The following is a 21,496-nucleotide window of genomic DNA, read 5'->3' as shown; positions in this document are numbered from 1 at the left end:
TTTATTTTGTATGGTTTGTACAATTCAATTCAAAGCTGGCATGTTACAGCCATTCTTGTGCACTGTGGTGCCTAGACCAGCGGTGCCAGAAATTTGAAGGGAGAACTGGGTTTCTTTAACTGCTTATCAAGAAGCCAGAACCAAAGACCACATGGTCCCAGGTGACCCGAGCCCACTCCCTCTTCCAGTTTCAGCCACTGAAGTGGAGCCATGAGAGATGGGCTACATTTGAACATAACTCTTAACCATAGCTTTAGATGAATGAGCTTAAATGAGCCACAAGTTTACATGCTCTTCCTTCACCTCTCCAGTGAAGTTAAGAGAAGGTGATTGGAAGCTTCCACTTCTGTAGTTTAGTGTGTCAACAGTAACCCTAAACTGCGGTCAATAGTGAAGGCAACCCAGCTTCATCAACTAGTTTTGAGACTGGTTTGTTTCTGCCAACCATAGTTAAGATTAACCACAGTTTGGTCTGGGTTTTAATGATACAGCAATCTGCCACTTATTTAAATGGAATTGAAAGCTTCTGAACTCCTCAAATCCATGCTGGAAGAGGAGGGCACAGACAAGCCTGAAGCCTAGTGTGACCAATTCTTGTACAGTGGTACCTCTGGTTAAGAACTTAATTCATTCCGGAGGTCTGTTCTTAACCTGAAACTGTTCTTAACCTGAGGTACCACTTTAGCTAAGGGGGCCTCCCGCTGCCACCGCACAATTTCTGTTCTCATCCTGAAGTAAAGTTCTTAACCCAAGGTACTACTTCCGGGTTAGCGGAGTCTGTAACCTGATGTGTTTGTAACCTGAGGTACCACTGTAAAACTAAATCACAGCTAAGCATTATGTTCAAACCAGTACAATGTGTTACCTTACCCAGGAATAAATCTCTTGCAGAAACTTTCCTAGGCAGCCAGGAATTCAGCTTTGTAAAGAAATAAGTATCACACTTTTGAAGGGCTATGTGACACTTTGGAAACTAAGTTGCCTCTGCCTTTTCCCTGCAAGCTTTCTCTGGCCCATAATGAAGAATACAAATTATATGAAACATTTTTACAGTGCAAGGAATGTTAAATAGTATATATCTTCTGGAATGGTATATTTATCTTCTGGAAAGACAATATAGATTCTTCTCCTTGAATTTCATCACAGCTTGAGTATAGACCAACTATCCATCCAGTCTTTCATGCAAATTCCCACATATGCAATGATGTCCCAGATATGAGCCAAAAAAAACAGCTCTTGCAAACCTCCAACAGACAGTAAGATATAAAGAATCAGCAGACTTTTACATTTAGCTCCCCAAGTCACACAGACTCCCCAGACATGCAGACACATGATATGCAATCAACTACACAGGGAAGCATCACACTGATTGGCAACCCCTCTTAACTTCTTGCTGGCAGCTGCATTTACTATTTACCAAGCAAAGAGAATTCAATTCAATTTTAAAAACTGTAAGCCACTATCAGAGTGCTATGGCCTAGATACATGGACTATAAATTTGAGAAATGAAAGCTGGGAAATTAAACCATGTAATAGCACTGGCTAACAATATTTTCTCATTGTCTGGGTTTTAGCTCCTGCTTCGCCAGGCTTTGAAACTGAACATCAAATATGAAATCCTTGACAGTACAGACATAGCCCAAAGAAGAATAAACCACGTTGAACCAGCAGCTGCAAAAACATCAGCACCTGACTGCTTCATTATCAATGGTTTATACCACGTGGTAATTACAGTATGCTAATGAAAACCCTTAAGACTTTAGAGGATTTTTAGTCTAGCTGGTAAACAACTGCAATTTTCAGAACTCTGTTTACTCAATGTCACTTGATTCTGGTAAAGAGTAGAAATTCCACCCCAAGCTTTTACATTCATGTTGACTGCTGAGGCATTATGGTAGCCTGACCAGAGTTTCCAGCCATGATGGCAAACCACAATGTTAAGTGTAATAAGTAGCAGCACAGAAATGTACAGTATTCAATCTGTATTTCAGCAGATTGAGACAAGCTGACACACCTCTGGCCAATTTTTGGAGGACCACCTATTGGTGACTGCTTGGTGGGACCATTGCAAAATAATGCTAAGCGGGGCCTGAACTGGTGATCCAATAAGCCAGGTGTGTTCTTAAGCAAGAGTCTCTTGGAATCTTATAGTTAAGTCACAAAGTCAGTGCTAGGTATAGGAGGGCAGTTGGTAAAATGACCACTTAGCTCAACACAAGCCACACCATACCCAGTGAAACTTAGCATCAAGAAACCTCTTACCTGTCATTGTCAGTTTTAATTATCCTTATGGTGAAGGGTTTTTTAAAAAAAGTATTTACTGGCATATTGGAAGCAATGAATGTGCAATGTATTTAGACAGCACACTGCAGTTGTGCTCTGAAATGCTTTCATAAGAAAGCAATGGCTATGGAGCCATGAGAGAGAAACCCAAGTGGAAACTCAGCATCGGCATAATTTAGTTCCATTTGGAAAACCACAATGTGGTCCTTCAAGTCTTAAGCTTCTTGCAGTACTATAAGAACAATGTTTGCATGCAGTTCATGAAACTGTGTTTATCTGAAGCCAAGGGTGTGTGAAGCACAGTTAAAGAAGCAGCATCTTTACAGATATGGTGTAAAAACAACAACCCCCACCTAACACTGAGATTAAAGGTGCTCCAAGTGAAATATGGAGCTATTTTTGAACAAATGGCATTTTACTACTCTAGGAGGCACAAAATAATCAACATAAATAGCTCATCAAGGGTGAAATTGAATTTATAGTGCCATTCTGTTTTCCCTAAGAATATGGGCACAGATGTATGTTTGCATTGCATGGGGAAAGTCTCACTGTTAGCTGACAGAAATAATTAGAAATTATTGTCAAGAGGCTGAATGGGGTGAAGAGATGGCTGAGATGAGAATGGCCCAGCCATCCCTTCACCCCATTCAACCTCTTTTCTTTATGACAATAATTTCTAATTATCCGAGTCAGATCTGAGGTATTGTGTAAAGCCACACTGAAATACACTAGGGTACCGCTTAGCTTGTTTTTATTGAAAATAATAAATAAACGCAGGAGGTAACAATCCCACACCTTTCTAAAACATGCAGCTAATGAAACAAGTAATGGCGTAGCACACCTTGTTAACATCTGTTTCATTACACAAGCTAAAAGGAAGACTTCCTAGTTTGTTTGCTGCCTTTACATAAAGAGAAGAGTGAAGAGGCTGTATGCATGGCCAAAAGGAGCCAGCAATATGGGATATTAAGCAGAGATATAATTGTCTGAATGCAGTCTCTCTTTATAAAGGGATTATCAGTGCCTGGAGGTCAGAGTACAGCCCGTCACGACAACATCAATCCCCATTAATGAGTTTTAGAATGTCTGTAAAGGGGTAAAGATTACTACTGTCATTAAGTTATTACTGTAATGATAAAATCATGCACATCTGCAAGCATCAGACTGGGCACCCTATTCTCAGATTTAGTCTTTTGGACTAATACCTCTTCATAAGCATATATGCTAATACCTCTTCATAAGCAGTGATCATGCAAGATGATGTGTGTGACTGCTTTGTTAATGCTTCATGGTTTACTCGAGGTTGCAGTAAATCTTGTGTTGCAAGAATCATGTATATTGATAATTCAAATATTAAAGATATAAACCAGGACCTGGGAATTGTGAAAAATTCTTACGAACCATAGGATTTAGAGAAAAACATACTGGGGAGCTGCTTTATAGTTGCATACTGGCTCTTAAGTGGCTAGGGCACACTGTAGTCACATGTTCGTGCTTTTATCTGCAAGTATAAAACATGTTAAAAATGAGCACCTAACATCCAACAAGTTTCCCCGGGGCCTGCATTGTGCCCACATCTAATCTAAAAGAATGTTCAAGCACAGATAAGAGAAATGATCAAAGAATTTATCTTTTTAATACTATTTCCCCACACACAACTGTTTTGTGTCATGTTGTCAAAGGTTGCAAAGGAATAAATATCTGGCTTCTACTTCTATTAGCATGCTAAAAGAATCTTTTCTGAACATTTGTAGGCCACACTAATTAACTGTGTCAGGTTCAAGACTGTTCTTTTGAAAACTGCTTTATGTTCTCTAGCTCTTTTTACTTCCATATCTCTTTCAAAGGAGCTTATAAAAATGCATCCCTTCCTTGCCAAGGAATTTGGGAGAATCAAAGCAAGAATGAAAATGCTTTTGCATTTTTAGTTAAAAGAAAATAAGGACCATTTTTATTGCAAATGCTGCCATATATATACCTAGTCCCCATTTGCACATCATGGTAAACAAACCATGGTTTACTATACACAAGTAAACGGTTTCTTCGTTGGTCTGTCATGGTCTTCCTGCTGGGGGAAAACAAACCATGTCTAAATGAGGGATTGTGGTTTGTTTCACTATTAACAAACCATGATTTGTAGCCAAGGTTTGTTAGGAGCAAAACAAGCCATGGTATTTGATTCAGATGCGATGTTAAGCCTGGGATCATGGTTTGTGTCTCCTCAGCTTAAGTGGGAAGAAGCAGGACAGCCCAGCAAAGTAAGCTGCTAACTATGGTTTAAGGTAAAGGTAAAGGGACCCCTGACCATTCGGTCCAGTTGTGACCAACTCTGGGGTTGCGGCGCTCATCTCGCTTTATTGACCGGTGTCAATAGAGCCGGTGTACAGCTTCTGGGTCATGTGGCCAGCATGACTAAGCTGCTTCTGGCAAACCAGAGCAGTGCACAGAAATGCCGTTTACCTTCCCGCTGGAGCGGTACCTATTTATCTACTTGCACTTTGACGTGCTTTCGAACTGCTAGGTTGGCAGGAGCAGGGACCGAGCAACGGGAGCTCACTCCATCGCGTGGATTCAAACCGCCGACCTTCTGATCGGCAAGTCCTAGGCTCTGTGGTTTAACCCACAGTGCCACCCGCATCCCTGCGCCACCTTTACTGACATGCAAACAGGGCCACCACATCCTGTGAGTATAACTCTATACATATAGCTCTGGCTCCAACCCAGTGCCTTACAGACACCCATTATTTTGCAAATCATCAAAGAGGCCTGTGCCCTTAAAAAAATTATGCACAGCCCCAAGTTAAGAGTGCAATAAATAGTGCTTTAAATATTGTTATTAGCATGTGCATGTATGTACGCCAGGAAGGAGGATTTAGAAGGGGGAAACTGCAGGCTTTATGTGTAAAAGAAAAGGCTTCAAATCTTTGAAAATGTATTGACAGATGCCAAACAAGTACTACTATCTTGAACTCACTGGAGCAATGTACTTTGAATTAAAAATAAAATATTGCATGCCCAACACCCACAGCAAACTTGTGCACTTAGTATTTTCAGCAAGTCTTGCATTTGTACTCAGTCACAATATTAAACTGTTTATATAAAGTTCCTATGCAGCAAAATAAAAAGGGGTTAACTTTGGCTCCCCCACAGAAAAGGTTCTCTGGCAGGAATCAATGAAGCTTGTTTGGAAAAGGATTTGACATGCATACATTCTCCTGCTGAGAGCTGGCAAAGGAAACCTAATATGAAAAAAGGTTCCTGCCACATCAAAGGAGGCAAGGCTGTATCCCTTCATTTCTTTCCATACTTTCCTTCATGCCCTCCCTATCCTTTAGCTGTGTGGTTGATGAAGTCACGCCATTCACAATGGATCCGAAACGTTTTAAATGAAAAGAACAAAAGCTATGACATTTTGACAATTCTCTACACTTTAAACAAAAAGTATTTGTGCAATGTTACAATACAATCCAGCACGAGGAATAAGAAATTAACATTCATTTCTCTGCATTCCTAGATCACAGGATTATGAGCCGATTTAACATAAAGCATCTGAACGTGGAAATAGAGCTTATTTAAGGCCCAGACATTCCTTTGTTTACTTACATACTAACTATATTTTTATCTAACTTTCCAGAAAATCATCGTCTCCCAAAGCAGTTCACATCACTCAAAAAGAAAAGGCAACACTGTAAGTTCTACAAAGATGTAAAAAGCAGGAGGGAGATCAGTCCTTTAAGGCAAGAACAAAGTTGGCCCATTGGGCATTTATATCCAGTCTGGGCTATGTTGATCTTCCTTTTCTGCTGTACTTTCTGTTTAACCTCTGAAGATGTCATCTTGCTGCAAGTTCCACCAGCAAGGAACAACAGCAACCAAAACATCTTACCCTTAAGGTAATCAGGAGTTGGCAGCTATGCATCTATTTTTACTTCTTTTGTAGAATAAGGATTTCTAGGCTGCCTGCCAGTCACAGTCCTCTGCTTGTTTATCAAGCAAGAACCCGCAGGCAGGGGTGGGAACCATTTCAATCTGGGAGACCAGATCAAAAAGTGCCACGCCTCCTGTGGTCCACATCTGACAGGCAAGCAGGTCCACAGACCTGTTCATCCAATCCCACTCCAAAAGCAACAGGGCTTGCATTTGGCATCAAATTTAAGTAATAACTAATGTAAGCTGCAAAGTAACAATCAGGAGTGTCTTCTAATATGCTCTAACATTCGCTTACAGCAGCAGCTTCATCTGTCTTATGTCTGACGTCATACGGTATCAGATAAGTGACGGGTCGGTGTGGACAGCCAAAAATGGTCTTACTGACCAAACTGAATGGCCTGACAGGCCTAATTTGGCCCATGGGCTTGAGGTTCCCCACCACTGCCAGAGAGAAAAGAAGAAGAGAGCAAGGACTAAACAGACCACAAGTAGATGAAAATAATTTTGCATAAGCTATTAAGAGGCAATGTTTACAACCCTTATGGTTCAAGATGCCAAGGGAAGCACGCCAGGACACGCCACCAAATGCGTCTCCCTGGTACACAGTGTGGAGGCACAGTTGATGGCAGTAAGGGTTGGTGTCTTCTCAGTGGTTGCACCAAAATTGTGTGATGTACCTTGCTCCATGAGATCCCTCTAATTAGCTTCAGCTAGTTTGTAAATACATTTTTCTTCTGCCTGCCAAGTACCTGTTGTTTTGTAAACCTCTGATCTCTACCTTTGTTGTAGTTTTATTGTATTTTATGACACTGCAATGAGACATTGTTGTTAACCACCTTTCCTAGTGCACATACATTAGAAGGATTGGATATAAATCTGTTTCAGTGATGGGTAACCTATGGCTCTCCAGATACTGCTAAACAACTCCCATTAGCCCCAATCAGCATCACCATTAGTCAGGGATGATGAGAGCTGGGAGTCCAGCAACTTCTGGAGGGCCACAGGTTCCCCATCACAGCTTTAAATAAGTATTTCCTCCATTCTGAAATACCTTTAGACGGCATGCAGACACTTCCCATTTTCTGGCCAGGTGTAAATTTCTGCAAAGGTGAATTTGCAACACTCAAGTTTGCAAGAACAGCAAGGGGAGCCTTAGCAAAATCCACACACACACCCTGCCACCTTTAATTTAGTCACTCATGCACCCTGGTGGTCTTCTACAAAGAGCTGATAAGGAGAGCGCTGCAGGAGGTTAGAGGGTCAGGCCTCTCTGCCCCTTTCTCACTAGACGCTTGTTCTCCAAAATAGTCAAAACAAGCTGAAGCATTATGCTCCATGTCCCTTCGTTTTCTTACTGGCAAGGCTGTGCTCTCCATGCCTGAAGAAATATGCTGCCAAGAATGTTTAGGAAAGGAATGTTAATTATTTTCTATATTGTTCTCCTCTTTCTGCATAACAAGGAAAGCAAGGAGACAATGATGTTTTCATTGGGAAAATGATTGTGGATAGAAGCATAATAGAAGGCACAAGGGTTTAAAGAGTTAGTCCTTGAAATAGGCAGAAACCACCACAGCAATTTCTGCCATTAATCTTTGCCAAGCACACCAAGTTGTTGGCCAGTATTCTTGTTTCACCTCTTTGCCAAATTCAAGCAGACATAATAAGCATAAACAAGAGCAGTAAAAGAAGTTTTGTCCCTGTTCAAAACATGGTTCTCCCAAGAGCAGCAAGAGAAGAAATTAAATGCCTTTGTCTGGTTGAAGGAACAGACTAATAATAATCCAAATTGACTTTTAGACCTTCGCTTATAAATTTATATCCAGGGTTCCTAAAGTGAAATCCAGGCTGCACTTCATTTGCAAAAAAAACCCCACCCAACAATATTGTCAAAGGATACCTGGAAGCCACTGCCTTCGATCCAGGCAAGCTTTCTCCAAAACACACACAGTCTGTGGCTGGCAGTCAATGATTATTCAGTAGTAAGGAAAGCAAACTGTTCGTGTTCATGAACTTGCCCACTAAAGTCTTCTTTAGAAGCATTCTGTAAGCACTCTCACTTTTGAAACTTGGCTATAAGAGAGAGGATTTTTATCTAAATCTAACTATGCAACTCCCCCCCCCCCAGGTTATATTTGCTTACTGCCATCCTTTTCTCTATTTTAGGCACCAGGCAAAGTCCATCCTGTTCTCTCGAGCCTTTTAATGGCTTTTCTTTTACAACAGCAGATCTTCTTGAATTGCCTTTAGTTGCAAGCCCCACTGTCTTGTCATCTGCCATTTTATTATGATTTTTTAATTTTTAAACATATAAACCGGCATGCCAGCTGCAATGCTAAGCTGGTAAAAAAAATCCCTAGGCAACTGTATTACTACCTGGACAGCCTTGACTCCAGAAGCACCCACAAGCTGCACACTCCATCCTTCAGGGGCAATCCCATCAAGGATATATTGAATCCCGCCATCCCAATCATGTGAAGATAAATGATCAAAGCTATTTTAAAAGTTCAAGGAGAGAAGCAGACTGAGATTTGTTTCTTAATCTCATTTATACTCAATGAATATAAATATGCTAAACCATACTAGTTGTTTTTAATTAGTAATCAATTTGTTTTGTTATTCATAGCATATTTTAAAAGCAAACCAACCAGCCAACTATTACGAGTAGCTTACAACGGATGTCCCCCACAATAGATAATAGTAATAAAAATACCACAATTCTATTATAGTTCTTAACTGGAAGTGTCCTACTCAGATATATGGTAAATATGCTCTGTCCCAGCTTCTGCCAACCTAGCAGTTTGAAAGCATGCCAGTGCAAGTAGATAAAAAGGTTACACTGCGGCAGGAAGGTAAATGGCATTTCCGTGCGCTCTGACACTCATCACAGTGTTCTGTTGCGCCAGAAGTGGTTTAGTCATGTTGGCCACGTGACCCGGAAAGCTGTCTGTGGACAAATGCCGGCTCCCTCGGCCTGAAAGCAAGATGAGCATGCACCCCATAGTCGCCTTTGACTGGACGTAACTGTCCAGGGGTCCTTTACCTTTACCTAAATATGCCTCCAAAAGCTAATGCAAGGTCTCTCTGGAATTGGGATTGGAATTGAAACTTGTAAGATACCCTTCATAAATTTGTTGGTTTCTGGCTTAAACCTTGGTTCAATTTTGTTTGTGCTTTTCTCTCGCAACTACTCCAGGGAACATAAACACCACAATTATGACCCACCTGAAGAAAAGTGGAATGGCACTCCCTCCACATTTGGGCACTGTGACCCCCCTGGAGAGGATGAAGACACCACTAGGTCCGTCTTGCGAAGGGGCACCACACACATTAACTTACATCTCCAGGTGGGAGATAAGTCTATCAGTATCCGCAAGAGTAGCTCAAGTCAATGCTGCCTCACCAGCTGCAAAACTGGCAAGAAACTCCTCCACTTCCAAGATACTGGGCCACCAGTATGTGTGAACTATCATTTTCATCCCAGTTACTGTTTCTGCTTTTCAATGTGTGCTCAATGAGATTTCTTTCTTTCAAGCCAGATGTTGTACACTAATGGATTTCAGCTCTGCAGAGTGTCTTTATTCCGTGATGACACAATGAAATAAAGCCACTCTCTAAACTGAAATACAACACTAAATGGCACTTGCATTACACACTGATGTGGAGGGTGAGAATGTGCTCTGTTCAGTAGGATTCTTTTCCTCTGGGAATATCCATGTATTGTTTCAAGCATGGCAATCTTTTTTTTAAAAAAATGAAGAAGCGACCTCACACTGCAATTATTTTAAGTATTTTGCAAACTAAGACTGTAATGCAGTTATCTTTTAACACAGATCTTTTTTCTTTCTTTTCTTAACGAGCAAAATCGAATGGCAGCATTGCAGGAACTAGGCTCTCTCATTTGTCTAGAAGCCAAAAGGGACAGTGAGATAAACAAGAGGGCTTTTCTTTCCTAGATTGTTGTCACATCTTTGGTTAATCTTTCTTCCATTTTCGGTATTCAAGAAATATATCAACAGCCACAAAGCTCAGAAGAAAATGCCATCTGGAGCTTGATCTGACTTTGCTGAAATGAACCATCATGGGAGTGAAGCAATAAAAGAGACATGAAATCAAACAGTGTAACATAAATTAAATCAAGCCCACAGAACTCTCTTTCCACTGGGTTCTTTTTAAATATATAATTATTAAATAGAGGTCATTTCCTTCAAGATACTATTTTCTGCAAACGGAATTGTAAAGTTTAGTAAGACTGATGCTAATTAAAGAGCACCACAAGATGGAACACAGATGTCTCCGAAAATGCTAAACAGTTCTTAATAGCATTTTAGCCTGCATTCCCAAACACATTTTCAGAACAGCACTGCTCTTCTGTCTGTTATGCCTGAAATGCATGCATTTTAAAAACAGGGCTACTTCTTTCAGCTGCCCCTAAACAGTACAGGGAAAACCATGCAAACGCCAGGCAGAAGCTCCTGTTATGGACAGAAGAAGAAGAAGAAGAAGAGTTTGGATTTGATATCCCGCCTTTCACTCCCCTTCAGGAGTCTCAAAGCGGCTAACATTCTCCTTTCCCTTCCTCCCCCACAACAAACACTCTGTGAGGTGAGTGGGGCTGAGAGACTTCACAGAAGTGTGACTGGCCCAAGGTCACCCAGCAGCTGCATGTGGAGGAGCGGAGACGCGAACCCGGTTTCCCAGATTACATGACTACCGCTCTTAACCACTACACCACACTGGCACACAGCTGTGTGAATCCAAAAGATACGGGTTTGCTGGGTCAAAGAAGGGGCTTTTATAGCTTTGGTGTGACCATAAGACATCATGACTGAATATGCTGCCCAAGCAAATCACAGTGAGGTCCTGTAGGTAGAAGACCTATGACACTTGCCAGTCGTCAGCTCATTTATTAATTTGTAACCTGCCTTGACAACTCAAAGACTCAAACTGAATTACTATCAAGCAACAATAATGATAAATTAAAGAATTATGACACAGAGGAACAGTAACAGAGAGATCAAAAATACCATTATGCCCAGCACCAATCTATCAACATCCCAAACCTGACAAACTAGATTTTATATCTCTATAGACAGACAGATATCTAACCTCCTAAAATGCAGGAGCCTGGAAGAAACCTCCACCTTGCTATCTGAAGGGCTGGAATCTGCAGCAGGGCCATGCAGACAGAAGGGAAGAGGGCAAACTTGGAGAGAGCCGAGGTGTCATGTTCCGGTGGCTCTGATGCATCACAAGGAATGAATCTAAAACAGGGGTCTCTCTGCACAATCTAACTACACAAAGCGAAGCAAACCCTCAGTTACAGAGGGGTGACAGATCTGCCTGAATGGAAACTGTGCAACATTTTGCTGTGGAGCCCACTTGCTAAATAATTGAATTATAATTCAACGCAACACAGTAAAAGTAATTCTAGGAAGAGATCATACAGGTCATTTTCTAATACAGTGGTACCTCGGGTTACAGATGCTTCAGGTTACAGATGCTTCAGTTACAGACTCCGCTAACCCAGAAATAGTACCTCGGGTTAAGAATTTTGCTTCAGGGTGAGAACAGAAATTCCGTGGCAGTGCGAGGCCCCATTAGCTAAAGTGGTACCTCAGGTTAAGAGCAGTTTCAGGTTAAGAACGGACCTCCAGAACGAATTAAGTTCTTCACCTGAGGTATCACTGTAATTACAGTTCAGGATTCTTTATGAAGCAGTTTCAAGACTGCATTAGAGCTCTGATCCAGTATTGCCTAGTCTGACAGAAGCACTCTGTCTCGCAGACGTCAGCGTCAAACCTTTATTTCAGCTTAACAGTCTCAATTCTTTCGTCTCTTGGAAATGGCAGTACTAAGACAATAAGGAATAGTGTATGGCCCTAGTTAGAGTGAGGTAAGTGTGCCGTATGATCTCATTTTGAAAGGTCTCTTTCAGTGGGTGTGGAACAAAAAGAAGAAGAAAAAGCAACTGGGAGATGAAAGCATCTTCAGATACATTTTAGAAACTACTAACTCACTCCCAAGTGGAAGAGCTTATGACAGTTAAAGAGCAATACCCTTTTAAAAGAAGATATCATATTATAATTTGAAAAAATCAGCATTAAAAACGCTAGTTTGAAAGATTCTGAATGTGTTTCCACTTTACTTCTCTTCCATGCCAATGAGAAAATTTATCCCAGCGGTTAGTGTCCATGAGGTAAGCTAGTTTTGTCTGGGGAGGGAGGGAGGAGGAGCAGAATTGCAGCTGTAATTTTTATTCCTGTTTTGCTCTATTGCCCTACTTGAGGCCTTAAAGATCTTCTAAAGAGGTCAATGTTTTTGTGTGTGTTCTGTTGTTTTTTTTTGGTCAAATCTCTAAAGCGAGTAGATGTTTCCTAAAGACTAGCATAAGGAGGCACACCCAGTTAAAGGAAAAGTAAACTATTGAAATATTCATACATCTCATACATACACAGAAATTTTAGCAATGCACATAAATATAGATGAGAAAGGAACATCTCCTAGCCGAAAATGCAAGCCAATTTTGAATAGCCAATTCCTTTATTCACTTTTCAAGTATGCACGTTTCACCAGAGTCCCTTTAATAAATCTAGATTTGTTATAACACAGGATTACTGAAGGGTAAATATTGGGATATATCCAGTGCTTAGCCGAGATTCTGTGAGCAGAGCAGAGAGAGAAGCAATTTTCAACAATTCCTCCTCTTTCCTGCAGCCCCATGCCCTGTGTCTGCAACAAAGTGTGGGGTAACTCTCCTTACCAGATTTGGGTGCGCACACGCAGGGGGAAATCACTGAACAATGCTCCCCTCCCCATTCCTTACTGTCAGCTGAGTGGGGGTTCAGTTTTTTAGATAGTAAAGTCCCTGTGTCATTTACATTTAGTGTTTGCTCTTTTAAGCAACATAGCATGGTTATTATGTTTGGGAAAGCTCAACTTAGAGACATAATTTTAAAAAGTGTCTGATTATTTACTTATTTGTTGCATTACATCCCACCTATTCTCCAAGGAGCTCAAGGTAGTAAAACTCCTGGACAGTTAAGTCCAGTCAAAAGCGACTATGGCACTCATCTCGCTTTCAGGCCAAGGGAGCCGATGTTTGTCCGCAAGCAGCTTTCTGGGTCATGTGGCCAGCATGACTAAACTGCTTCTGGTGCATCGGAACACCATGACGAAAACCAGAGTGCATGGAAACGCCATCTACCTTCCCTCCACAGTGGTACCTATTTATCTACTTGCACTGTCGTGTTTTCGAACTACTAGGTTGTCAGGAACTAGGACAGACCAACGGGAGCTCAGCCCGTCGCAGGGATTTGAACCACCGACCTTCTGATCAGCAAGCCCAAGAGGCACAGTGGTTTAGACCACTGCACCACCCACATCCCTATTCAAGGTTTTATACATGGTTCTCCCCTCCTCATTTAATCCCCACAAGCCTATGAGGTAGGTTAGACTGATTGGAAGTATATTTGTACATGCATTTTTAGAAATACTAATAACATTCTTGCTCTTACCTCGAACTGATACCTTTTCAGAGCACCCCCCCTTTCCCCTCCCTGCTTCTCTATGTATCAGATGCCTTAAAAAGAAAAAGCTAAACAGTAAGTTCATTGTGCAACTAGAGGTCAACAGTCCAGATATAGGTAGATGAAGCCCATCTCGATTGTAGGGATACAACACATAAGGTTCATGAATTATTATATAGCACAGCAGCAGCAACCATCAGTGTATTGGAAAAGATGACCTACAACTACATCATCACAAGGTCACGGAGATCCTGTCTTTAAATAAAGGCAGGATCCCCCCTTTCACTCAACTTTCCCCTTTTGATCTCATCTTGAGAGCAGCATCATATCTGAACATACACTATGTGAGAAACCCAGGTTCATCTCCCCATAATGTGTGTAGCAGCCATTGGTTCCATTGAACTAGAGATCATTGACATGGTGTCCTCCAGATGTTGCTGGATGACAACTCCACCCACCCACCTCAAGATATTGGCCATAGTGGCTATAGATTATGGCAGTTGTAGCTCAACACCTGGAGGGCATCACACTGACTATCCAAGGCTTTGGTTGTGTGCTCAAACTCCACTGGTTTCAAGTCAGCTCTATAGGCACCTCATCTTCTCTGGGTGACACTGTTTTAACTATTTTACTTGTGCCACTATCAGTGATCTTACTTTATAAAATATTAGTCTTTTATAATCGCCAAGTTCTTCCAGCTTCCTTCCTTGGTTTCAGGTGGAGCAATTTTTACTTTGCTGATTGATTTTCAAGAGCAGTGGTATGGCTGTGAAATCTCCACACCACAATAGATAGGTACACCAAAAAACAGATAGGTTTCCAGGCAAGACATGATTTGTCTATGGGGAAATGGATATAAGTTACAAGAGAAAGAAAAGGAGATTGCAACTAAATCTCAACTTTTGAGAAGAACAAGACTCCCTGAATTGTGTTTTCCAGATCAGATAAGCTGGACATAAATGGACAATATGAAGCTTGCTGCTGACATGAAGTTGGCTGAAAATTCATGAACGAACAACAAAGTAGAACCAGTTGGACAAGTCTTGCAGTGAAAAGTGAGATTCTAAAGTAAAGGAGGAAGGTGTATGTCTAAGGAGTGGTAGGGAAAAAATCAAAGAGGTTGGCATCAGTAGTTTTTGTGCTTGTAATAAGCAAATGAAGAAAAAGTGCATAGACAGGGAGCAGACAGAGACTGGGACCAGAAAAGAACAGCTCAGTACAAAAAAACAAAAGGGAAAGCATGTGATCCTCCAAAAGTGTATCTTCTTTGATCTAACCCTTAAAGATGCTAATCAGGAAAACAAAGGTTGAATATTAGAGTCCAAAGCTGCTCTTTCCTAATAGCCTTCCTAGAGTAAGGAAGACACAACATTAAAAAAATCTACATGTTGTTCATTCAAGTACTTAAGTCTTAGCTCATTAATCCTCTACACCAGCATTTGATAACCTGGTGCCTGCCAGATGTTTTGGACTACAAGTCCCATCAGCTGTGTTCCTTGTTTGGTGGATAAGTTTTATAGTTAAATTGCAAGGGTCACAAATCTCATGTTACCGTGACACTGTTTCCCCCCATTGCATGATTTGGAAAGTTTGACATTCCTTATCAATATACAATAACTGATTTGCTTTGTAGAACCTAGAAAAATGCTGTCATCTCAAAAATGAAATGCTTTGCTCTGCATAGCAGGAATTAGCCAGAATCTCCCAATTTCCCATTCATTTCCTTAAAAAACCCCCACACATTTCCCTGCCCAACTAACAATCAGCACTTTTTAGAACGAGATTAAGACTACAGTTGGCAACACCAAATAGGTCAATTTAGCCTCTTGGCGCTAAAGGCAGCTTGGCTGATTTCATATTTTCTTTAAGCATGTGCCCAATTGGTAACTTTTTTGATTTTGTACAATGTTGCTTATCTATTAAATGTACAGTGGCACCTCAGGTTAAGTACTTAATTCGTTCCGGAGGTCCGTACTTAACCTGAAACTGTTCTTAACCTGAAGCACCACTTTAGCTAATGGGGCCTCCCACTGCCGCCGCACCGCCAGAGCACGATTTCTGTTCTCATCCTGAAGCAAAGTTCCTTACCTGAAGCACTATTTCTGGGTTAGTGGAGTCTGTAACCTGAAGCGTATGTAACCCGAGGTACCACTGTACTAGACCAAAAATCCACCAAGAAATGTAATGCCTCTGTGCAAAAGTGACACCTAGCAGGTTTCATTCACAGCAGAGTGCTATAGTACAAGAAGACTTTGTATCTGCTGAATTTCCTGCAGTTTCATTCTTAAATAAACAGGCACACAAGTGAAAATACATTAACCAATACAGGGAAAAGCATAATGCCATAGAAAGACAGATACCTTTAATGGCATTGATCTCCTTATAGACCAACATGCCTGAATTCAAACTTACCTTCTTCCTATTAGGAAGCGGGAGAGATTCAATTCAGGTCACACTTAAAAGGTGCAATTACCAGTACTTAATTTGCACCTTTCCAAAACAATACGAAAACTGAAACACAGCCATCCTGCAACATTTGCACATCTCTGGATTTGTGATGCAGTTCTCCAACAAGTCAGGGTTTAAAAGAAGGCATTTATTAAATGAACACATGTTAGTGAAAATAGCCTACAAAAGTTCAAGGTAGGGAAATTGCTTGAAAATATATGTATGTTAGTTAAAACTGCATACAAAAACCTGTTTCTTAGGAAAAATTTGCACTAAAATACCAATGCATTTTCATGTGTGTGTTTGTGTGTGTACACACACACAGAGAGGGAGCTGTAGAAATGTGGAGAAATTTAAGATTGGGAAAATGGGAAACTGGGGGGAATGGAAACTGACAGGCAGTTGTGTTGTTGCACATCCCTGTGCAACAACACAACTGCAAAAGCATGTATCGAAAATATAGCAAATTTGGCTTTTATTTATGGCCATGGTATGGGAACGTTTTATTTTTCCTGTCAGACTGCAGATTAGATTCTATATAGGCAGGAAATTCAGTTAGTTCTCTCCACCTATTAAAAAGGTCAGTATGACATTTTTTGTTGTTGTCAAATCCAAAATTCAGAACTACATGACACCAGAATACCTCAATTCCATATTCTCTCTCTCTCTTTCTCACGCCAAACACAGATTAAACCAATGCATTTTTAAAATACTGGTCCCATGCAGGCTGCAAACAGTTAACAACACCTTATCTGTAGTCCTTGGATCACATTGACCACTTCTCCTTGCCTTTAATTTACGGTAGATCATGGAAACTAAAGAATACTAATTGTACTACATATGTATGTGTATTTGATGTACAGATTTAATTTTCCTCATTTGGCAGGATGTAATAGTGAAGGAAAGTCGGTCCTTTCTGCCTATGGCACCTCTAACACTGGGAAATATATTTTCCCCAGGGATATCAGCAAGATATGTGAAGAGGGAGGGGCAGAATTAGTTGGAGAGCTCACAGGCAAGTAAGGAATAGACTGCTTGCATTCCCCCATGAAGTCATATAGGTGTGACGCGATCAGATTTGTCTTGTAATTGAGTTCAAGACAATAATAAGGGCTATTTCCTTTCTTTCTTTTACTATGGGAATCACAACATTTGCCAAGTCCAATTACAAATTAAACCGGGGCAGGTGAGTGAGTGAGTCTGCCTGTTGCTACTGTTGGATCTCCCCAAAACTTGTCTTCCAAGCTAGATCCAGAAGCTGGAAATATGCCCAAGTTTGGGGCTGGCAAGTGGAGAGAAATGGGTGGGAAAGGAAAGGCTACAGAGAACAATCAGGCGACAGGGGAAATATTACATAACCTCCCTCATACCCACCAATTCTCCCCTACAAAAGAGGAAATGTGCAGTCATGCCCTTATTTAAACCTAGCGCAACATAAATTTAACTAGACCAGATTTCTTCCATAGCATGTTTCACCTTGCCGTAACCCCATGCTGGGCTGATGTGGCTGACACAGGGAGTCACCCCATGTGTCCTCCCTTATGATGACTGTGGTACAACCTTGGGGGAACCTTTCCTCAGGACACCTCCTAATGCTTCTGGATGTGCACATCAGCACTAAATCAGCAAGGTATGAAGTCACTGTCTGCAGATTAAGAGAAAGTCATCTCTCCTTGGGCTAATGGCTATTTAATCTCTCCATGTCACAAAATAGGTCATCCTAGTTTGTAGAATGCCATTCTCCCACAAGCCCATTGCAATTTAATGTGAATGATCAGACAACACATGGACAGATTAGACAGAGAGAGAATAAGAATTAATATTAATGCTCTAATTCCCCCTTTAAGAGCATACCTCTCCATTTTGCCAAGAAAATGATAAAGGAAGCATTAACTTTTAGTGTTTTCAGTTCAGCCGTGACCTAATACATACTCAAACAAAGAATGAGGTGTACGGAATCAACTGCATCGGTTAAAAAAAACAATAAAACCAAATGGTTTATTTGTAATACCTTCAAGCATAGGAACAGACTAAACATAAAGGGATTAAGAATCTAGTGATTCTAATTCATTAATTTCAGACTGGTGTGCTCAGCATTTCTGAAGAGCTAGACCTCAACTAGTTTTGACAGCTTTGTTCCTTTCCAAGCAGAAAGATACTTGTAGACTGCTAAGCAGACACAGTTTTTGAACACTGTCCATGATTAATTGGAACAGCATTCCAACACAAATAGGATAAAGAGGGAGTTACACTTTTTAAAAGTATCTGTCAGCTCTTCTCCAGGAAGCTTTGGGTAGTCACAATGGTGTCGACATGTCAACTGTGCACACCTTGGGCTGGGAGTTTGGTTATACGGGAGCCAACTGACAATACAAAAAATAAAAATCAAAATCAAATCCCACCAGAGATAATTAGCGCTCTTATAAAATGTCTCTCTCCCTTCTTGTCAACTCCCAAAGAAGAAGGTAGCTGAAAAAACATTAATGCTCATGGTAAGTTGATTATGTTTATTCTCCAACTGGATTCACACACCCTCAATACTGCAGACCTGTTTCTATGAGAAAAAGCAGCTTGAATGGTGGAAGCAGGCTTGCATTTTATTTTAAGAGTCACCTTGAGAAGACTTTTGCCCTTCAGTTGACCTAGATGTATTTTAAATAAAATAAAGATCTATAATATATTTATTTTAAAGTGAAATGATTTTTTTTTTAAAAAAAGAACATTTGCAACCCATCTGGCAGCTCTTTTTTGTTCTATGGATCTGTGAAGGCAAGTAGAGATTAAAAGGTGCCAGCTGAGTTATCAACACAGGAAGCACCGGAAGGTCAAACAATGTAGGAACTATTGTATCTAACAGCATAATCTAGAAGCCTCTCTCTTGTAAAGAAGTTCTTGGTTGCAGGCACAAACTCTGCATATGAAAGCTTTGGTTTTACAGCAGTGCCAAGAAACAATTGCATGCAAAGGTTTCTGAATATAAAAAAGAGTGATGTTGATCATTCTATTTCCACATGCTACATTTTCTGTTACATATTATGTGTGAAGTCCTCTTTTTACCGCGGCTAACCCTTTTCTTCAAATGCATTAGCACACTCTAATCCACAGGCAGGATATTACAGGCTGAGACCATTTTGTTTGGGAGTTCCATTCCTGGTCCCCATGTGCGTCAGCAGAGTGTACATAACCTCCCTGCTCACCCCCCCGTTCTGCCCTCTTCTGGGTCTAAAAGGACCCATGCATCAGTGGTTGCACACGAATTGGATGCTTGCAAAATGGTTACTGCCTATACAGAAAAGCTGTGTTCTGCTAAATCTGGAATGGGTGGTCTCATTTGGGAGGGTACATTACATTTGACTTTACTACTTAACTGATTTTTAGAATGCAAAATGCATGTCATAGAATACTGCTCGTATATAAATCATAATTAAATGACATGCCCTTTTACTAATTAGAATGGAGTTTACAACTTGAGCCTCAACAAAATCATTTGAACAATTCCCGCCACTACCATTTGCCATGTACTTAAATGATTACAACCTCTAATGGAAACTTGCATGTGTCAATGGAGGAGCACAGACAAAACAACACAATCTAAATACCAGTGCTCAACCATGGCACATACAATCTTTTTCATTTAATCACGCTGTCATATGCTCACCTAAATGTGAATTACAGATTGAATAGGACCATGTACTACAAGCTTATCAGCAAAAAGATAACTGGTGACAGACGTCATATAGCTTAGCACATTACAATGCTAACACCTGGGGGTAAAAACACATTTTAGACCAAAATTACATTTACTTGCAAGTACAATGCAAAAAGGTTTTAAGTTTTGAAATGTGAGGCAAATCTAGTTGTCTGTAGAATTTGCTTAAGGTGCATTATCAAATTTGTTCCTCAAAAGTCTTGCAGCAAATATTAAGACGTATCCTGAACTGTATCCTATTTCATTCTTTCCACAGTGCTTTCACAGCAAAGTATAAAACTCTTAGCTCATGGGTCAGCAGTTACATTTTTCAGGTTTCCCCATTTGGCATCCCCTAAATATGGCCTGCCAACAATCCTGTTTGCCAAAGACTCCTCCTCATTGACTCTACCATTCCTGCAACTGTTCACCTCTACTGCACTGAACCTAAACATCACCTCTTTTTTCAAGTTTTTTTTTTTTGTTTTCTGGATTTTGCATTAGTAATCCTATTACTTAAGTATCTCACTGGCATGTTTGAACTGGAACATGTCCTCTTCTGAACCGCAGTATAAGACAAGAAACACAGAATAATTTGTAACTAAGTCTGAGCACAGTAGTGCCTTCCAGTGTGTACCTGAGTCTGGTGCTCAAAATCCAGCTCATAAGGAGAGATGGTGATGTCATTCCACAAGAACTATGTCTTAACCTCACAAATAACCACAAAAATTATTGTGTCTGATTTTCAGAGACAAGAAGAAATTAAATTAGGATTTTTAAAAAAATAATGGACAAAAAGAATACTTTTGACCTTTAAGTGAAGACTGTACCTTAAGCTGTTAGCATGACCAATGTTTAAGAATATCCCAATTATATCCAGTTAAATGTTAGCTTGGGTGCTTTCTCTCTTTCCACACTAAGCGGAAACAAATACATATTTCATATGTCTATCAGTAGTTTTCCCCAACTTGCAACACCACACCAGCTTTCATCATTACTATTTCAGGTAAAATTTCCCAGAACCCTTTCATTTATTTATAGCCGATCAAAATCACAAAAATAAAGCCAGGCTAGCACATTAACTGGAAAAGAAATAGGAGATGTAGAAACAGCAGAACTTCAAGTAAATGACTGCTCAGGCTTTCTTAGTATAGGGTGTATACCCAAATGCACATGGGTATGGCAGGATAGACCATGATGTGGAGGAAACTGGGCATTGCATGGGGGCCATTATCTCACATATGTATGAAAGCAAGTACTAGACTCAAATGGCAGTGGGGCCTGCCTGCATCAACACTTGGCATCCTAGGCCAGCCACTGTGCTCAAAAGTTCTAGGGAGGGCCCAGTAGCCCTGATACCTGCTCTGGAACCCTTCCAACCCCCCAAGAGCTTGGGTCTGGGTCCCATAATGGCCTGCAATGGACTACACTGAGCACTATTGGACAATGGGCTGCTGCCATCTTCACTGTCCAGTATCATTGACAGGGGCCACCAATGTAACAGGGGGTACAACTGTTTTGCCCAGAGTCCCCTCAAACCTGGAGCTGTCTTCGTCTGGTAGCAGGTTTCCACTTCAAGCACATGTAGCAAAATAACACTTGATCCATTTCTACTGTAGCG

General features: G+C 40.7%; 1 protein-coding gene across 2 annotated transcripts in view; it reads right to left on the bottom strand.

Moving 5' to 3' along the window:
- Positions 1-21,496, bottom strand: part of PALLD (palladin, cytoskeletal associated protein) — a 221,924-nt gene that overhangs the window by 91,934 nt on the left and 108,494 nt on the right. The window lies entirely within an intron of this gene.

Source organism: Podarcis vaucheri (assembly GCF_965113315.1).
Source record: "Podarcis vaucheri genome assembly, chromosome: 9".
Taxonomy (NCBI): Eukaryota; Metazoa; Chordata; class Lepidosauria; order Squamata; family Lacertidae; genus Podarcis; species Podarcis vaucheri.
This window is presented reverse-complemented; position numbering and strand designations above follow the sequence as displayed.